Source organism: Balaenoptera musculus, chromosome 17 (assembly GCF_009873245.2).
Source record: "Balaenoptera musculus isolate JJ_BM4_2016_0621 chromosome 17, mBalMus1.pri.v3, whole genome shotgun sequence".
In the NCBI taxonomy this organism is placed as follows: domain Eukaryota; kingdom Metazoa; phylum Chordata; class Mammalia; order Artiodactyla; family Balaenopteridae; genus Balaenoptera; species Balaenoptera musculus.
In genome coordinates, this window is record NC_045801.1 from 2848388 (window position 1) to 2866598 (window position 18211).

The window sequence follows — 18211 nt, forward strand, 5'->3', positions numbered from 1 at the left end:
TTCCATGTATAAGGGATCCATCTTTTTATCCTGATGATTCTGTCTCCAAAATAGGTCTTGAATTCCTCACCTTCTTTCCCCCTCTGGGCTATGGGAGTTGTTTCCTGTTGGTCTTCCTGTTTCCTCACATGTTCATCCTTCACACACCTGCTGGAGTGATTTTGTAAAAACATAAATCTGATGTTATTCTTTTTCAAACTCCCCAGTGGCTTCTCATTAGAATCGGATGGAATTGCAGATCCTTAACATGGCTTGCAGGGCTTCGCCTGATCTGGCTTCTGTCCACTGTCTCCAGCTCTGGGCCCTTGGCCTCTTGCTCATTTTGACTTTTCAGTGCCTGGGACACCCAAAGTCTTTCCTCTTAGGCCTTCCGCAGCTGCAGTTGCCTCTTGTCTCCCTTCTCTGCCCAGCTGACTCCTGCACCTTTAGGTCTCAGCTAAACTAGTTTCTCTCTGGTGTTCCCTCCTTGAGCCTTTTCTTCTGTCTTGCACAACATTTACTGTTATTTATCATGGTATATTGCACTTGTTTGACCTGTTCTTTGCTAGATGGTAAACTTAACAAAGTCAGGGATTATGTCAGGTTTTTTCCTGCTTGACAAGTAATTGGCACAAATAAATATTACCTAATGAATGAACAAATTCTGTATAGAGTTAGCTAATCCTTAAAAATTGCTCAACAAAAGGAGTGAATTGGTCTTTGGGTTTCCTCTTGTAGCAGCACACATGCTACATTCGGTTCTCTCAACAGATGGGTCTGGGTCAGGCTCCAGGGTCTGATAGCTGCCCTCTGCCATGCCTGTGGGATCACGGCCATCCGATCTGACAGCTTGAGGAGCTAATTGACTTGCGGGGAGACAGATTAAAAATATATTATTATGTAAGCATATAAACATTTCATAGTTACATTTATTTAGCTGTCTAGATACCTGTAAATTTACAGTAAAAGAAATCCGGTGCTCTCCTGAGGAGTGACTGAGTTTTATGAGCGCACAGCCCGGGGAGCAGGTCATGGCGCCTCCACGTAGCGGCCTCAGTGAACGCTGAGCTGAGTTCCCGTCCACCCTCCGCCGGCCCTGCTGCTGCAGTTGTGTCCTCAGGCACTGCCCGCCTCCCCTCCGCCCTCTCCCCCGCTCCCCTCCGCCCTCTCCCCCCCTCCCCAGCTCCTGCAGGCTCCAGCCTCGCGTCCACCCTCCGCCTGCCCTGCTGCTGCAGTGGTGTCCTCAGGCACTGCCCACCTCCCCTCTGCCCTTTCCCCCCCTCCCCAGCTCCTGCAGGCTCCAGCCTCGCAGCTCTGCGTGCACTTAGCGTTCTGAGAGGACCCTGCTGGGTTGTGCCTCGCCTGCCCCTTACGCTTTTGCTGCTCCTGTGTGGAACTTTGCTTCTTCTTCACACGTGAAACCTTCAGGACTCTGCTCCGCGCGTGGCCCTCTGTCTCTCACCGGCCCACAGGGCTGGGCGCTGCACACGCTGGCATAGCTGGCGACTCACTCAGCTCTGCTTATTTGCTTGTCTCCTGTTACCTGGTTGTCAACTTCTTACAGGCCTTATTACTTTTTAAATCCCTCTGGTCGGACATGTTGTCAGCACTCAGTTGTTTGCTGAGTGAAAAGGAAGGCTGAATTGGTAGTCTGGGCCATTTCAGTTCAGGCCCAGAGGGTGGGAGGGCGCTCCGTGCTCTAGGGATTCTGCGCGTGAAGGCGCTGAGACCCGAAGGTGTTGCCGTGTCCCAGAGGATGTGGGCTTTCCACTGACTGCAGCTTGAGTTGCATTGAGGCCGATGGAGAGGGGTGAGTAGGGAAGCCTTGCCCTCCATCCTGTTTCTTCGAGGGGTAGGGGTGGGGCTCTTCTTCCTGAGACTCCCCCTGCCTCTGAAGACCGGGACTCCCCAGGTGGGTGCCAGGCCTAGTCAGGCCCCTGTGCACGGACTGGGTGCCGTCTTCCCTCTCCCTGGGGGCCTCATCCGCCGCACGGGAGGCACACCTGGTCTGCCTCTGTCCCTCACCGTCGTCTGTCAGTTCCTTGAACTCTTCCTCAGGTGGGGGATGCTTTCCCCTCCACCTGGGACACCCTTTCCCTTCACAGTTCCCTCTGTGACCCCAGCCACTCCAGCTCGGATTCCTTGATCGTCTCCTCATGGCGCTGGTCCCTTTCCTCGCATCGTAGTGAGTTAACCGTGGGTAAATGTTAGTGCAGTGTGTTTGTATCCCTCGCATGGAGCAGGCATATCGAGCACATGAGTTTATGATAAATCAAGAATATGAAAGTAACAGGTGTCTCTGTCGCTGCAGAGGGGAAGGAGAGGACAGTTAGGCAGTGCTTGAACAGAGATAAGGAGAGCAGCTAGCTGTGCGGGGTCACCGGGAGCTCCCTTTTCTCTCCTGTTTCGAATCTTATTAGCACCCCTTCCCTCGCCCACAGAGCCGGTAGCGTGGGGATTCAGACACCTTTCTCTCTGATTCTTTCACTCGTCCTCATTGTATCTGAGGAAGAGGCCGCTAGTTCTCCCCGGGGTTCTCTCCACACGCAGTTCTAGAGCTTTAGTTGGACGTGGGGTTTTTGCTCAGATATGCCCTTGTCAGCCAGGTAGGGAAAGTGAGTGCCCCAGTTTATCCATCTTAACACTCGCCGCCCACCCCCGAGACCCCCGCCAGCTCTCCTGTTTTGGACAGTAAGCTATATGAGTGTGTCCTCCTTGGCCCCCCTGGTGAAATGGGGCCCTCCTCCTGCCACCACCATCCTCCCCGCTCCTCTGCTTTCCTTCTCTCTTGCTCTCCTCACCAGCTCACGTACTGTCTGTGGTTCGCCTGTTGGGCTCGCTTGCTCTCCTGCAGTGAAGTGCACACCTAGGAGGCAAGGGGCCAGTCTGCCCTGGCTCACTGCTGCGTCCGGTGCCTCGTGTGTGGCAGACTGCTGTCGTGAGCAGATGAACGCCTTAATGGAGTGAGTCATCTTGTCTGCCTGCAGCAGTAGAGGTCTAAGTCTCTGGAAGCCAATGAGAAGGGTGATGGAGACTTTTTTGGGAAAATTAAAAAACCGTTGAGTTCTTTCTAGCGCTTTAATGGTTAGTGATACTGATTTTTAAAAATAGTGTTCACAAATCTTTCATTTCAGATTCGTCTGTAATTGTTTAAACTGTAAGGAATTTATTGTAAATTCAACAGTTTTCTGTATTTCATAACTTTATCAGTTTTCAGTTAAAGAGAAAAAGCTAATGTTAAAATAATTAGGGACTTCCCTGGTGGTCCAGTGGGTAAGACTCCACGCTCCCAATGCAGGGGGCCCGGTTTCAATCCCTGGTCAGGGAACTAGATCCCGCATGCATGCTGCAACTAAGACCTGGTGCAGCCTAAATAAATAAATATTTTTAAAAAATTATCACTGAATATTTTTGTTTTGCATTTAAGTAATATTTGTGTAAATTTACGTAATATTATTGACATGTAGCTCACATAATTTAGGTTTATGATTAGGTGTATATGTATTATCGTCTTTAACTTCTTTAACTTATATACATTTGTATTTTTATACCTTTCTTCCTGAAAAGTTGTATAAATTGAGTCATATTTTAAGTATTTTGTAGGAATTTGTTGAAAAGAAATCAATGGCAGTAAATTTTTTCTTTGAGTAAAAAGACAAACTTTAGTTTATTCTGTGGTTCATGTAGCTTTGGTTCATTTTTTTGTGTTCTTATTCTCAGATGTTGGTGAATTTTTTTGTTTTTTGGTTTTTTGCCTGTTTTCACAGTGTTCAGTTGAATTTGCAGACTTACGGGTAGCAAGTTTTACCAGTTACAGCAGTTTTTGGAGTTGTTGTTTTTTCTCTTCTGTTTTGATGGGGCTGTGTTGAAGCTGTAGGTCAATTTGGGAGAATGCCCTGCGAACAGTATTGAGATTGCTGGTGTATCTATCCAATATCGGACACTAGTGTATAGTAGATCTTAGTGTGGTGGTCTGGGCTTTTTTTTGATGCTATTTGGTTTCTAAGTTTAATTTTCCAATTGTTGGCCTAGTATGTAGAAATAGATTATCTTGTTAGCTTATCTTCTGGCCTTACTGTAAATTCACTTATTAGTTCTGGTGGTTTATTTGCACAAGTAGACAGTCCTAAAAAACTATAATCATGTAATCTGTAAATAAAAACTATTTTTCTCTACAATCTTGATATCTTTTGTTTCTTTGTCCTACCTTTTTGCCTACCTCAACGTGGATCTTCATCCCAGGGTTGAGTAGAAATGGCAAGAAGGGATGTCCTTGTCTTGTTCCGACCCTAAGAAGAAAGTACTCAATGCTAAATAGGATTTAGCTCAGTTTTGTCTTTTTTGTTTTTAAGATATCCTTTATCAAATCAGAAAACTTCCCTTTTAATTCCTGGTTTTCTGAGAGGTTTTTTTTTTTTTTTTAATGATTAGAGAGTGTTGAATTTTGTCATGCTCTTTTTCTGTATCTGTTGATGTGATAATATGAATTACATTTTGATTGTTAAACCAACTTTGCATTCCGAAGATGAATCCCACCTGATGGTGATGGGTTATCCGTTACCCTATTTATACATTGCGAGATTGAAGATGTAGGATCCTGTTTAGGGTGTTTGTGTCTATTTTCATGAGGGACATCGGTCTGTAATTTTTTTTTGTTGTAATCTTTTTGTTAGTTTTTCATATCAAAGTTCTCATAAAACAAGTTAGAAAGTGTTCTCTTATGCATCCGTTTGTATGATATACAGCACAGCCAGAAAAATCCTCTACTGAAAGATGTGTGCAGTCTGTCTTACTGAGAAAACCAAGGGACAAACACAGGATCTGTTAACCAGGGTGAGGCCAGCATGTTGATCTCCCCCGAGGTCTGTTTTGTTAACCGTTTTTTTTTTTAAGAGAAACAAAATTCTGCCAGAATATCATACCTTAATATTAATTTTTTTTACTGTGAAAATCTTAACTGCTTTGTAAAGTTGACAGAATTTCATTGAGAAGATAATAGTCCTGAACTGTTGACTGTTCTTGTTTCAGCTTTTGTGTAGATTCACGATGGAATGGTATACTGGTGGCATGTTTTCAGTGTAAAAAATGCATAGGTGTTTTATAGGACAAGGTTTAGGGGGGAAATCTAAAGGAACACTGTGCTTAATTTGGTTATTGGATTTAACAATACATTTCAAATATACCAGCTATTATCACGGTAAGAATGGGAATCTGTTGTTTCCTTTTTGGACAAGGATTCATGAAGCTGTTGTGCGGTCATGCAGCAGTGTGACCACTAGGAACAGGGATGATGCTGATTGGGGACAGAGATGGGACTTTTGAAGTATGAGTTAAACGGGAGGGTCTTGCAAGGTTTCCACTTAGAGAACAGTCCAGCTCAGAGCTCTCCTTCTGTAGCAGCTGTCGCCTGCTGCATGCTGACTTGGGTTCAGTGTCTTGCTGAGCCCTGTATGCTTATCCTCTCCCCCCATAGGGGAGGTACTGTGACTCCCACTTCACAGAGCCTGGCGCGACTGAGAGCCCCAGAGCTGTGAGCGAGCACCGGCCCTTGCAGTATTTTTCTGGCTGTGTTGTTACCAGAGGACACGTGCTACTCCTTCATCAGGATCTTGCCCAGAGGTCCTGCCTAAGCCCTTCCCTGAGACCAGCTTCTTCTGTCGGATTTCCACTTGTCTTCAGTTACAGCCCTGAGATTATACTGGGCTTCTTCTTTTAAAGGGTTATTTGTGTGATTTAGGTGAGGTTTGAGCTGTTTGTAATCTCCAGGGTCTTGCCCATAGAAAGTAGGTGAGCAGTTTAAGGGAGAGAGAATTCAGTCTTGCTTCTGAGGGCTGTGCCTGACCAGGGCAGCTCTCCACAGCCATCGCTGCTGCAGTGCTCTTGTCATAATTTATTCTCCCCGTTGTGGGCTGGCTTCTGCATATATTGTTTTAAAAACTTTACTGTGGAAAATTTCTGGTAAAACGTAGTATGTTGAACGTATTCTTGCACTCAGAACCGGGGATTAAGTGCAATTAGCCATGCTTTCTTTTTCCTTGCTTCCCGGAATCCTGTCAGGAGGTGGAGACGTTCTCTTCTGGAGACGCTGGTCCAAGGGAAAGGCAGGTCCTGACCTTCGGGGATCTCTGGCCGAGTGGCTGCTTCCCTGCTCAGCACAGGGTCCCTGACAGACAACCAGGTTTTTAAAGACAGCCTCTGCTTTCAAGATGGGAGACCAGAACAGAGAAACAAGCAGAAAACAGTCTACAGAGATGAAACAGCAAGAGAAGGAAGCTGAAGGAACACAATAAAAGTCCCAGTGTCAGGTTTCCAGAGTGCTAAGAGGAGATGTCGCCTCTGTGAAAGACAAACAGAATTCTTTTAAAAAGTACATTCAAGAACAAGAAAATTAAAAGTAAGAAAGCAGAAATAAACTCAGCAGCAGCATTGGGAGATAACGTGGAAGGTGGCTCAGAACATGGAAAGGAAAGACAAATGGGGGAGAAAAGAAGGAAAGTAGGATGATGAATTCAGAAGGTTCAGTATCCAAATAGTAAAAGCTGCAGAAAGAGAAAAAGGATAAAATCATCAAAGAAATGATGCAAGAACATTTTCTGAACCAAAGGAGAAGGGTTTCTGGATTGAAGCTTCTCAAATGTTGAAGCCCGCCCCTGGGGCCGCCTCTCGGGCTCCCCCCTCGCCCCGCCACCGCCGGCGCTGAACTGGTCTCCCTCAGCCCCGCACAGCACGCGCCGCCACTGTGACGTAATGATTCTGTGATGATTTGGGGCTTTTTCTTTACTGCTCTTACTCTAATTGTAATTTTTAAATAGTACTTGTTACAGTTGTAATTAAATAACCACATATGTGAGTGTATGTGTATGTGCGTGTGTGTAGCTCTCTCCTAACTAGGCTGAACGCTCTTCAGGTTAGGATTATATCTTTTTGTAATCCAGACTAGTTAGTCGTTGGCTCAATAAATGCCTTTAGAATTAATTACTCCAAGGGAGGTGTGGCCTGCAGGGACAGGCATGAACAAATGGATGAGGCTGGCTGGCTGTGAAAGAGTGGGCAGTAGCAATAACACCTTGCAGCTGGCTCACGGCCGAGGCCAGGACAGCACGGTGGCGACTGCAAGGATGGAGAATGGCCACTCGGTGCTTGTTGCCAGTGTTGCCATGCAGCGGCCCGCCCGCTAGTGACCGCAAACCCGGGGCAGCAGGGCTTGCTGAGCAAGGGCGTGGCCTCTGCAGCTCCCCTGCCTGCTGAGGCCCATGCACTAGGCCTGTGGCTTTGGGCCTTGGGCTTCTCTCTTCCCACATCCGGAAAGCAGGGAAAATAAGGTTGTTATGGGGATTAAATGATTTTTAATCTAAGCGCACGTTTAAGCGCTTAGAATAGTCCTGGCATGGTAAATGCCGCATGAATAATTACTTAAATAAACCCCTGCGAGCCCCCGGTCTAATTCATACCTTCCTGTCTCATGAGCGGCCTTTATGATAATGAGTTCCAAATCAGACAGCCCAAATCAATCTCTGCATATTAGGAAAATCACTCTTTTTGATGCATAGCAGTTTAACACCACATTGGGAGTCCTTGCCATTATGCCGTTTTCATTTTGCACAGTGCCCACCCACCCCCACCCCCCCCCAAAAGAGTGGCAGTATTTTCCCAAAGGTAAATTTACTTCTCCCCCTTAGGAGTACAAAGATTCATTTGTAGCTGAGAAATTATATATGTATTTTAAAAGGCTTCAAAGAACCCAAATCAAAATGTCAAGAGTCATGTGTGTCGTGCCCTGCCCCCTTCCATCCCCAGCCTGAGAGCCTGTGGTGACCCGAGGCTTATTCCCCTTTCCAAAGTAAACGTCCGGAAGTCAGGGCTCCCTGCTTCCCCCGCCCCCCACCGTAACTGGAGGCATGAAGTGCCTCCTTCATCTGGCTTGAGTTCAGGCATTTAGACCTAAGTTGTTCCCAGTAACAAATACCAAGCTGAATTGATCCTTTTACTTCCTGCCCATCCCCCTTCCACCAACAAACAGCATCTGCCCCTCCTGTGTTCCTTATCTCAATGGAATGGTATCGCTTTCCCACTTTGCTGCCCAAGCCAGAAAAATGGCTGCTGACTGTCCTGAAGTCTTGCGTACGTGAGTTGATCAATCCTGTCCTCTTGGATTTTTTATAGCTTTCAAATCTTTCTTCTCCTCAGGCCATTTATCCTGTCTGGATTATAACAGAAACCTTCTGATTGGTCTGGATGGGCTGAATAGCTGCCCAGGTGCATATCTAACATCAGTCAGGCTCTGAACCTGCCTCTACGGCTGGGCCTTGGCCTGCTTCCCTGCGGATGGAATTAAAGGCACGTTGGCTTTGCATTGACTCCCTGGAGCACTCTCACCTACACCAGAGACCTTATCTTTTGTTGGGTATAAGTTTTGATACCCATTCTCAGGATCCCAGCTTGGAACTCACCTTATATCGGAGCCCTGACCACGTCGCGAGTCTGAGCTGGACCTTTTCTTTCCTCGCCGTGCCCCTGCCCCCCCAGCACTGTTTTTTTTTTCCAGTTAATTAATTTATTTTTGGCTGCATTGGGTCTTCGTTGCTGCGCACGGGCTTTCTCTAGTTGTGGCGAGCGGGGGCTACTCTTCGTTGTGGTGCGCGGGGGCTACTCTTCCTTGTGGTGCGCAGGCTTCTCGTCATGGTGGCGTGGCTTGTTGCGGAGCACGGGCTCTAGGCGCGCAGGCTTCAGTAGTTGTGGCGCGCGGGCTTAGTTGCTCCGCAGCATGTGGGATCTTCCCGGACTAGGGCCCGAACCCATGTCCCCTGCATTGGCAGGCGGATTCTCAACCACTGCACCACCAGGGTAGTCCCCAGCGCTGTGTTCTTAGTGCACTTGTCTGTGGTGGCTTTTCTCATGAGGACCTGTTATCAACGTGTCCTGATTGCCTGTGAGAATGCCTTATACGTACGCTTCTCTAATACATTGGGGGGTTGGGGGAGGTTGAATTGATAGGTGGAAAGTAAATGATGTACTAAAGAAAATTATAATATAGCTTGGTAGTTTTGATGCAGGTAACCTACCAGACCAAACTTGCGTAGGGTTCACGTGGTGATCTTGGTTGGGGTTGGGTAGGTTTGTGCTGGGGCTTGCACACTCCCCGTGGTGCTGTGCTGCGGGTCGGTGGCTCATCCTTGGACTGGCCAGTATCTGGTATGGAGGTGAACTCGTAGACATGCAGCTGTGTGATCTGGGGCAATCGCCTAACCTCTCAGTGCCTCGGTGTCCACTTGTGTAAATGAGGTGACTAACGGAACCTACCGTGCAGGGTTGCTGTGTGGATGAGATGAATCAGATGAGTGAGTGGAACCATCAGAGTGTCATGGCTTTCCTGCTGTTTGAAGGACTCCTCTTGAGTTATTCTTTTCCTAAATAAGCACATCTTTTTGATGCTATATGAGGTACATTTAGATATAAACTTATAAGCACTAAAGTGCTGAAGAAATTATTTAATGTAGGTTTTCTACATTGATTTTGAACACCTGCTTTGATAAATTCTATTTTAATTTATATCTTTAAATATTTAATTGTAAAATAATATTACGGAAAAATACTTTAACCATGTTTCTTTCATCTGGGGGATTTATTGATACACCTAGTAACAAAGAAGTGTTTGCGAAAGTCTATCATGATTAAGGTGTTCAGTAGTAATGAGGAGTCACCCTGGCTCCGGGGAGATAGTCCCTAGTGTTGCCCTTCCCAGGAGACCTGTGGGGGGTTGTGTCATGTGGCCCAGGTTCACCCAGGCACGCATTCCATCCAGCCACACTGCCATCTGTTCTTTTTCATCATAGTAGCTGCTTATTGAATGACACCAGGAAAGATAGGGAAATAGCCTTCCTCCTATATGGACTCCACCCATGGCCAGTCAGCCCCAGAGAAGTTGCAGAAGTATCCATGACAAGATGTGGTAGATCCACAAGCTTTCTCCCTGAGATTCCCTGTGCAGGAGTGGAATCTGCTTTAGACAGCGTTCTTCCTTTCATTCTTTTATTCATCGTCTACATTTAGTGCTTGCTAGTGTTGTTGGGACTGCAGCAGTGAACAGTTGTGTGTGTACACGCATGCTGAGAAAATGGACTGCTGCACTGAGCTTTAGGATTTTAGGGGCAGAGAATGTTGTTAGGCTGGACTTGATGGTCTCCTTGGTGTTTAGATATACAGTGTACCTGGACTGAAAGAGTTTTTCAGAACTTCAGTCTCACTCAGTCACAATCCAACCTGGAATATAGAGTGTCTTTCATCTTAGATTTTTATACCTGCCTAACGGAGCTAGTACCACCCACCTCTAACAGTCGTGGTGAAAATGAAATGAAATGAGATCATGTATGTTTGTGCCTTGCATGTAGAGCCACTAAGTAAGTGACAATTTAGATTATTTGTAATGAATGTTGGTACTGGCTGGACTCTTGATCTTAAAGCTGGGGTCCATGTATGAGTTTTAGGGGAAACGAACTTTGCAATCATATACAAAAATTTGTGCTTATTAGTGTTTTTGCATTTTCTGGAGGACATGTCCATGTTTTTCAATAGATTCTTAAAGACATCTGTCATCAGTATGCATACATGTGCATGTGTATGTCCATATATCATAAATACAGTTAAGAGCTCCTTTCATAGAAGATGATAAATTAATAGTAATTTCATATTTGCAGGCATCACACATTTTACTTGTTTTGCAGAATAGCACGTGTATGTACAATTAAAAGGGCGGCAGAGGCAGAAATGCAAAAATCAAGAACAGTTGGCATTTATAAAATGTGCCGTGTGAATTGCTTCTTTGCTGGATTTGTAACTGTGGCTCAGGCAATTAATTTTAGCCAGTGCGCTCTGGCATTGCGTGTTGCTTTTGGTTGATCAGTTGTTGGATAAGAGTCTTAAAGATGTGTAACTGAAGTATAGCATCCATACTGTAAAGTGCACAAATCATATGTAGCCTGCTGCAGTTTTTACTGCCACCTTCCATGTCAGTGTTTAGAGTGTTACCAGCTCCCAGCAGCCTCCCTCCTGGCCCCTTGTAGTCAGTATCCCTGAAAAAGAAACCAGAGTTGATTTCTATCACCATGACTCGGTTTTGCTTGTTTTTGAATTTTGTGTGTTGTTTAGCCTATCATAACGTCTGTGAGATTCATTTGCGTTGTTGCATGTAGCACTTGCTCATCGTTTTTCATTGCTGTGTGGCTTTCCATTTAAGAATACACCACAGTTTATTTTATTGATGGCTATGTGGGTTTTTCCGGTTTTGAACTATTATGAATAACGCTGCCATGAATATTGCATGTGTCTTTTGGTGAAGATGTGCGTGTGTTTCTCTTCGGCATATACTTAAGAGTGGAATGGCTGGTAATACTGTATATATCTTTTCACCTGTAGTAGAAACAGTTTCCCAGAATGCCTGTATCACATCACACCCCCACCAGCAGTTGTATCAAAGCTCTAGGTTGTTCCACATCATTGCCAACAGTTAGCATTGTTTTTAAAAATTTGGAGCCATGGAAAAATGTACTTTAAAAAAATCAACTTTAAAAATTGAGAAAATTTACCATTTTGGAGTGTGCCATTTAGTGGTTTTAATTTTACAGTTGACCTTGAACAACGCTGATCTGAACTGCGCAGGTCCACTTATACACGAAATTTTTTCAGTAAATATATTGGAAAAATTTTTTGGAGATTTGTGACAATTTGAAAAAATTCACCGATGAATTCTATAGCCTAGAAATATTGAAAAAATTAAGAAAAAGGTATGTCACAAATGCATAAAATATATGTAGATGTACATGTAACATACAACATATGTGTTAATTGTTTGTTATCGGTAAGGCTTCTAGTCAACAGTGGGCTATTATCAGTTAAGTTTTAGGGGAGTCAGAAGTTACACATGGATATTCAAGTATGCGGGGGGTTGGTGCTCCAGTCCCTGCGTTGTTCATCCCCGCGTTGTTCAGTGGGCAACTGTGTACACAAGTTTGTGCAGCCATCACCACTCTTCAACTCCATCCCCCCGAAAAGAAACCTTGTACTTGCTACCGGTCACTCCCCTGCTCCTCTCCCCTCAGCCTCTGGCAACCACTTAACCTACTTCCTGTCTCTCTGGATTTACCTGTTCCGACTGCTCATGTAAATGGAGCCATACAACATGTGGCCTTCTGTATGGCTTCTTTCACTGAGCATAATGTGTTCAAGGTTCATCCATGTTGCATCAGTAGCATTGTCAGTACTTCATTCCTTTTCATGGCTGAATACTGTTCTGTTCTATTCTATGGATGTGCCACATTTTGTTTATCCATTCTTATTACTAAATGTTGTTACTGTTCTGTTGGAATAGAGAAGATGGAAATCATTAAGCAGCATCTTTACATTTGTGTTTTAACATGACCTCTGGTTGATTGGCTCTGATTTATCAAACTTTGCCTTAGAGCACATGATGACTGTCAGGAAAGGCGGCTTCAGTTCCCTGTGGGTGAGTGTGCGTGATGTGCTGAGTTTGAATATACACAAGTAGGTTATGATACTCTGAATGCTCTTAACTTTCCGTTTGAAATACATTTATCTTATCAGCACTTTATTAATTTGGGTTTTGTAAAACAAATATGTTATATTTTGCCATTCCTGATTTCCTTAGGATTTTTTTTAAGTCTCCAAAAATTATTCACCAATGACTTTTATGGTCTCAGTGTTAATTAGAGATGTTAGAAATTAAAGTTGATGTTAAAGACTAATGTTGAATATTATCAGGAATATAACAATAAAAATTTTAGTGATACTTCAAATAAAGTGTCTATTTACATAATTGTCATATTATCTGAAATAAAGAAAACCATATTTTCTGTGAAGATATTAGTTGAATTGTTATACAGGTGGTCCATGTTTTGTATAGTTCCAATATGCACAAATTTCAGTTTCTGTGGTTCAGTTAAAAGTACCAGTTCCTCAACAGAGTGATTGAGAGTTTGGTTACCACGTATGTGAACTATGAGTAATTGCATAAAGTACAAACCCATTTTACAAGTGACTACATAAATAACAGGTGTGAATTATAATCCGTGACCAGTCATGTCACTTCTCTCAAAGTCTGTTGGTGACTGGTCAGTGCGCATCTGTTGTTCAGTTTATACACAGACAGCAGAGTGTATAGTTGTGTTGCCTCCTTGTTTGCCAGTGATAAATCCATGTGACATTTTACAAAAATAGCTAATCAAAGGAGGAAATTGGCCAAGGAGGATGAAATACAGAATTGAAACAAAAAGTGAAAACACTGGAAGTAAAACTGGGTGTAAGTGAAGATTTGAAAATATTGATAGTAACGTGGTAACTGTGTAACAAAGTGAGCCGGGTCGTAGGTGTGCACGGAGCTGTGGTGTGAACCAGCAACTGTAATCTCATTATTCAGCCAGCGGACCAAGGAGTTTTTTCAACTTTTAAAGCCTATAGACAGACTTTGGACAGGCTGTTAATGCTACATTTGGAGATTGATCAAATGAAAAAATTCAGGCATCCTGGCAGGAAGTAACAGAGTGATAGGTGTGCAGTATGGCAGAAACTTTTACTACACTGTGGAAATAACTTTGCAAGATTCTAATTGAACATAAATGGAGTTACAGAAAAAGTAGCCGACTCTAGGAATGTTGACTTTGCTGTTGAGCCAGACGTTCTAGATGTGCAGCCAAAAGAACTTCGTAAAGGTGGTCTCATTGACATAAATGAAGAAAATAGTTGTGACAAAAAAAAGATGTCACTGAAGAAGTGACATGGCAAAAAAGTTCGCATTAGAGGAACTCTCAGAGGTATTTCATGACACTGAAAGTACAGAGGATAAAACGTAAAAGGAAGGTGACCCAAACTTAGGAAGAAATGTGACATTTTGTCAAGGCATTGAAAAGATGCTCACTCTGTATCTTTAGTTTAACAATGAGAAGAAGAAGGCAAACACTTTTCAGATGGCTTTTGGTAGTCATTTTGTGTCTCCCACTCCCACTCGAAGCGAGAACCGCCTCTGCTCACGTTAGTTGAACATACGCTCTGTCAGTTGTCTATTGATGAAAACAAGTCACCCCAGCACTTAGTGGCTTCAGACGACACGAGTTATTCGTTGTGCTCAGACGTGCAGTCTGGGCAGGGCTCAGCAGGGACACCGCGTCTCTTCCTGTGTGGCGTTGGCTGAGGCGGCACGACTGGGAGCCAGTGGGTCTACTCCAGGTGGCTCTGCCCCAGGGCTCGGAAGTTGACGCCGCCCGTCAGCTGGAAGCTTAGCTCAGGCTGTGGTTCTTGGAGCTCAGGTCTTCTTGGGTTGCTTGAACTTCTGTACAGCGTGGCGGTCAGGTTTGTGAGTGAGCATCCCAGGAGCGCCATGGGAACCTAGGTTCCTTTCTTTCTTTTTTTGGTGTTGCCTTTTAGGACTTAGCTTAGGATGTATCTTAGCCTAGTCTGAAGCCCACCCAGATTCAAGGGGAAGGAAGGTAGACCCCGCCTCTTGAAAGGAGTATCAAAGTCACACTGGAAGAAGAGAATTGGGAAAGGGGGAGTTCGGAAAATATAAACAGCCACACATTGCTATTATAATATTAAACATTTAAGTAATTTAATGTTAGCTTCTCTGTCTAGTAAAATCACTATAGGACATTTAGGATATTCAGGTTAGATATTTTATGAGAAAATAAACCCAAATCTTGTGTAAAAGAACAAAATTAAGGAGAAGAAAACTTTCACACTAGTCTAGTTTAAGGATTTACTTTAGGGTCATTATCAAATTCTTAAAAACTCTTCAAACCTGTTGATGTCTTAATTTTTTAAAAAATGGAGCTGTATCAATTTGCATTCTTTGTTTCTTCTCTCATATTCTGGCAAGCATCTCAAGTTTTATTAAAGGGCCGGCTTATTTCAAGCGTAATGAGGTTACCCTCCTGGTGGGATCTTAGTATGTACAGTGAATATAAACTAGGCAGCTCTGGAGTAGGATGCTCGTTGTGGTCCTTGTGCTTTTCTCCCTCTTCTGTATGTGCTGTTTTATGGAGCATTTATATCGGATTGTGGGCTGAGCCTTGGGGTCAGTGCCAAGGTTTGTCAGTACCTGTTTCCTCACACCTGCCTTGGGACTGCCCTGCTTGTCCCAAGAAAAGAAGAAGTTAGGCACTGAAGTTAGTATGTGAATGAAAGGGAGACCTGAAGCTGGAAGGTCGGCGGCCACCACTGACAGGCCATCTGCTTTCCCATTTCCCATTCCAGTGCCCTGGCCTCTTGCTGTACCAGGCAGCCTGGTGCCCGAGCCTGGACTCGGCCAACTGTGGCCAGCAGACTGCGGTTGGTGCTGGAACTGTTAGCAGTGTAGGACAGAGTAAGGGTAGAATTTGGTGTAAGCATCTAGAAACCTCTATAGCAACTTGACAGTAATTTTATGTTCATTGACTCTGATGATAGAAGTTTCGTGCTTGGCTTTTGTAGGCTTTTATTTTGAAATTTCATTTTTCTAGAAATTCCTCTTTATTGTATTTTACAAAAGTGTTGGTCTGTGACAGGTTGGAAATTAAAACTGGTCCTTTACCACAGATAGTTGGAAGAGTAGGGGTCTAAACCACGTAAATAAGCCAACTTTAAAAATCTTCTCATTTCCACGTCTTTGATAGTTTTTTGAAAAAGATATTCTGTAGTATGCATAAGTAGCTGATGCCTATGACTGGTTAATCTTGAAAAGTTCTAAAAAATACAACTGGCCACAGATTACAGAGGGCTACAATTACAAAATCCTATAAAAGCCTACCTCTCTGGTAAAGGAGGGGAACGGGCTTTTGTCACTTAGAGACACAGAGAGTTGGCAGCCCCAATTGTGCAGCTTTAGCCATGGGTCAAAAACAAATAGAGAACCACACGAACAACCGAGAATTCTGTTAATTGTTTGGAAACAGAATAGTCAGTGTAGCAGAGAGCAACGCTTGGGACTTTTCATTCCGTAGTGGACACCATCCCACAAACTGACTAATCCACGGTTTTGTGACCCAGATGCCAGGCTCTCAGAATCTGCAAGCCCATCATAAAGACAGACTGGAACGCCACCACCAGGGGAGTGGGTGGTGGTTAACTGACACTCACACGGAACTGTCCAGAAGGGTCAAGGAGGGCTCGCTGGTGGAGATGTGGCCAGTTTGAGAATTTATAGCACAGATCGGATTTTGACACATTCTGTTTTAGGAAAACTGCTTCGCTGTGGTGGCATTACAGCAATGGTTTATCTTTTAAAGAACGTTTAGGCCTACTTTTTGAAGGTTTATGAAGGATTTTGCCATTGATTCTTAGCCACAGAGGTATATCCAGATTGTGTGTTGTTTCTGGTTTAGCTCCTCCCTTGACACGCTCACTATTATGTGTCCTGCTGACCCTTGAGCAGCGTGGGCCCCAGGGTGCCAGCCCCCTGCGCAGTCGAAAATCTGCGTATAACTTGTGGTCAGCCCCCTGTGTAAGTGTTCCCCTGTATCTGCGGTTCCGCTGCTGGGGATTCAGTCAACCAGGGATTGTGTGGTACTGTAGTGTTTATTTACTGTTGAAACCGGTGAAAGGGTCAGTCCAAACCAGTGGGCAGTTCAAACCGGTGTTGTTAAAGGGTCAACTGTAGTGATTTTCCGTCACTTCATCACTAGTATATCATTTCTTCTGACCACTCCGGAGGTGTGGTGTTTCTTTTCAGGAAGCAATTGATAATATATTTATTCATCCTTACCATCTCATTTGGGGAGCGAAAGAGATAACTAAGATGATCAGAAGTACAGTTGATTTTGTTATGATCCAGCAACCTTGCTAAATTCATTTATTAATTCCATTAGTTTATCTATAGATTCTTACAAATTTTCTTCATACGTAGTCATGTAGTCTGTGAGTAATGACAGTTTTATTCTTTCCTTCATACCCTATGTTTTACCTCCCTTTTTTGCCTGTGGAACCTGGTTAAGACTTCTGGAACACTGTCAAATTAGGGATGGTAATGCTGGGCATTCTTGACTTAGTCCCAGTCTTGGGGGGCGGGGCAGGGGGGGAGGGACTCTTTTCCACCAGTATTAATACTTTCATTAGATTAAGGAAATATTTTCCTATTTCTGTTTTGCTAAGAGTTTTTATTATGAGTGTTTGGTAAACTTTATCAGTTGCTTTTTCTGCATGTATTAAGATAACTCTGGTTCTCCTTTCTGAAAATATGGTGAATTACATTGATTGCTTTTTTAAAATTAAGACTTTATTTTTCCTAAAGCAGTTCTAAGTTCACAGCAAAATTCAGGGGAAGGTACAGAGGTTTCCCGCGTACCTCCTGCTCTGGTACATGGTACATGCACAGCCTCCGCATCCCCACCAGAGCGGTACGTGTGGTACAGCTGACGAGCCTGCAACGACACATCATAATCACCCGAAGTCCGTCCCTCCCATGGCGGTTCACTCTTGGCGTTGTACGTTCTGTGGGTTTGGACACACGTATAAGGACTCATATCCATCATTATAGTGACATACGGAGTACTTTCAGCGCCCTAGAAACCCTTTGAGGGTTTGAGTTCCTTGTTTGGCTAATAAGTTACTTGAAATACATTCCTTAATTTCCAGACAGTTGGGAATTTGCTAGTTATCTTTTTGTTGGTGTCCAGCTTAATGCTAGACACAACACAGCATACTCTCAGTAATTTTAGTCCTTTGATATTTATTGAATCTTGTGCTTTCACCTAGCACGTGGTCAATTTTAGTAACTATTTCACCTGCAAAGGTGAGTTGCTGTTGGGTGTAGTATGTTATATGTCAGTTAGATCGTTTATTCATCATGCTGTTCAGATCATCTGTATGCTGCCAAAAGGTAAGAGGGTGTATATAATCAGCTGTGCCCCTCGTCCCCTCTGTGTGTCTTCAACTTCCCTCTGCTTTTGGAGGTGCCCACTGGGCTTGGTTTCAGGACTGGTGGCTGTCGTCAAGGGACAAATAGCACCGTGTGTGTGTGTGTGTGTGTGTGTCAGTGCCTTTTCCTTAGCTCTTCAGGGTCTTGAATGCCCAGAATTGGCAAACGCCCTTTGGGGAAAGGCGGCTGTTGAGGACCTGTTCCTTCTCCATCTGTGTCACCTCCTAGTGTCTTGGGCTCCACACATCTGGGTTGTTTTCTAATCCGGCTTCTCTGAGTTTTCTCAGTGGGAATTGTGGTCTTGCCCGAGCTATTCCCTCACATTCAAATGGA

The 18211-nt window shown here is 44.2% G+C and overlaps 1 protein-coding gene across 20 annotated transcripts in view; it reads left to right on the forward strand.

Annotated features, from left to right (window-relative positions):
- Positions 1-18211, forward strand: part of PTK2 (protein tyrosine kinase 2) — a 253830-nt gene that overhangs the window by 66475 nt on the left and 169144 nt on the right. Inside the window, exons 1-2 of one of the 20 annotated variants that reach the window (XM_036830832.1) lie at positions 12157-12166; positions 13387-13391. The exons of the other annotated variants lie outside the window; for them this stretch is intronic. The gene's annotated coding sequence lies outside the window, so the exon portion shown is untranslated. Of the gene's footprint in view, positions 1-12156; positions 12167-13386; positions 13392-18211 lie in introns of those variants that run through there. 20 annotated transcript variants of the gene reach the window in all.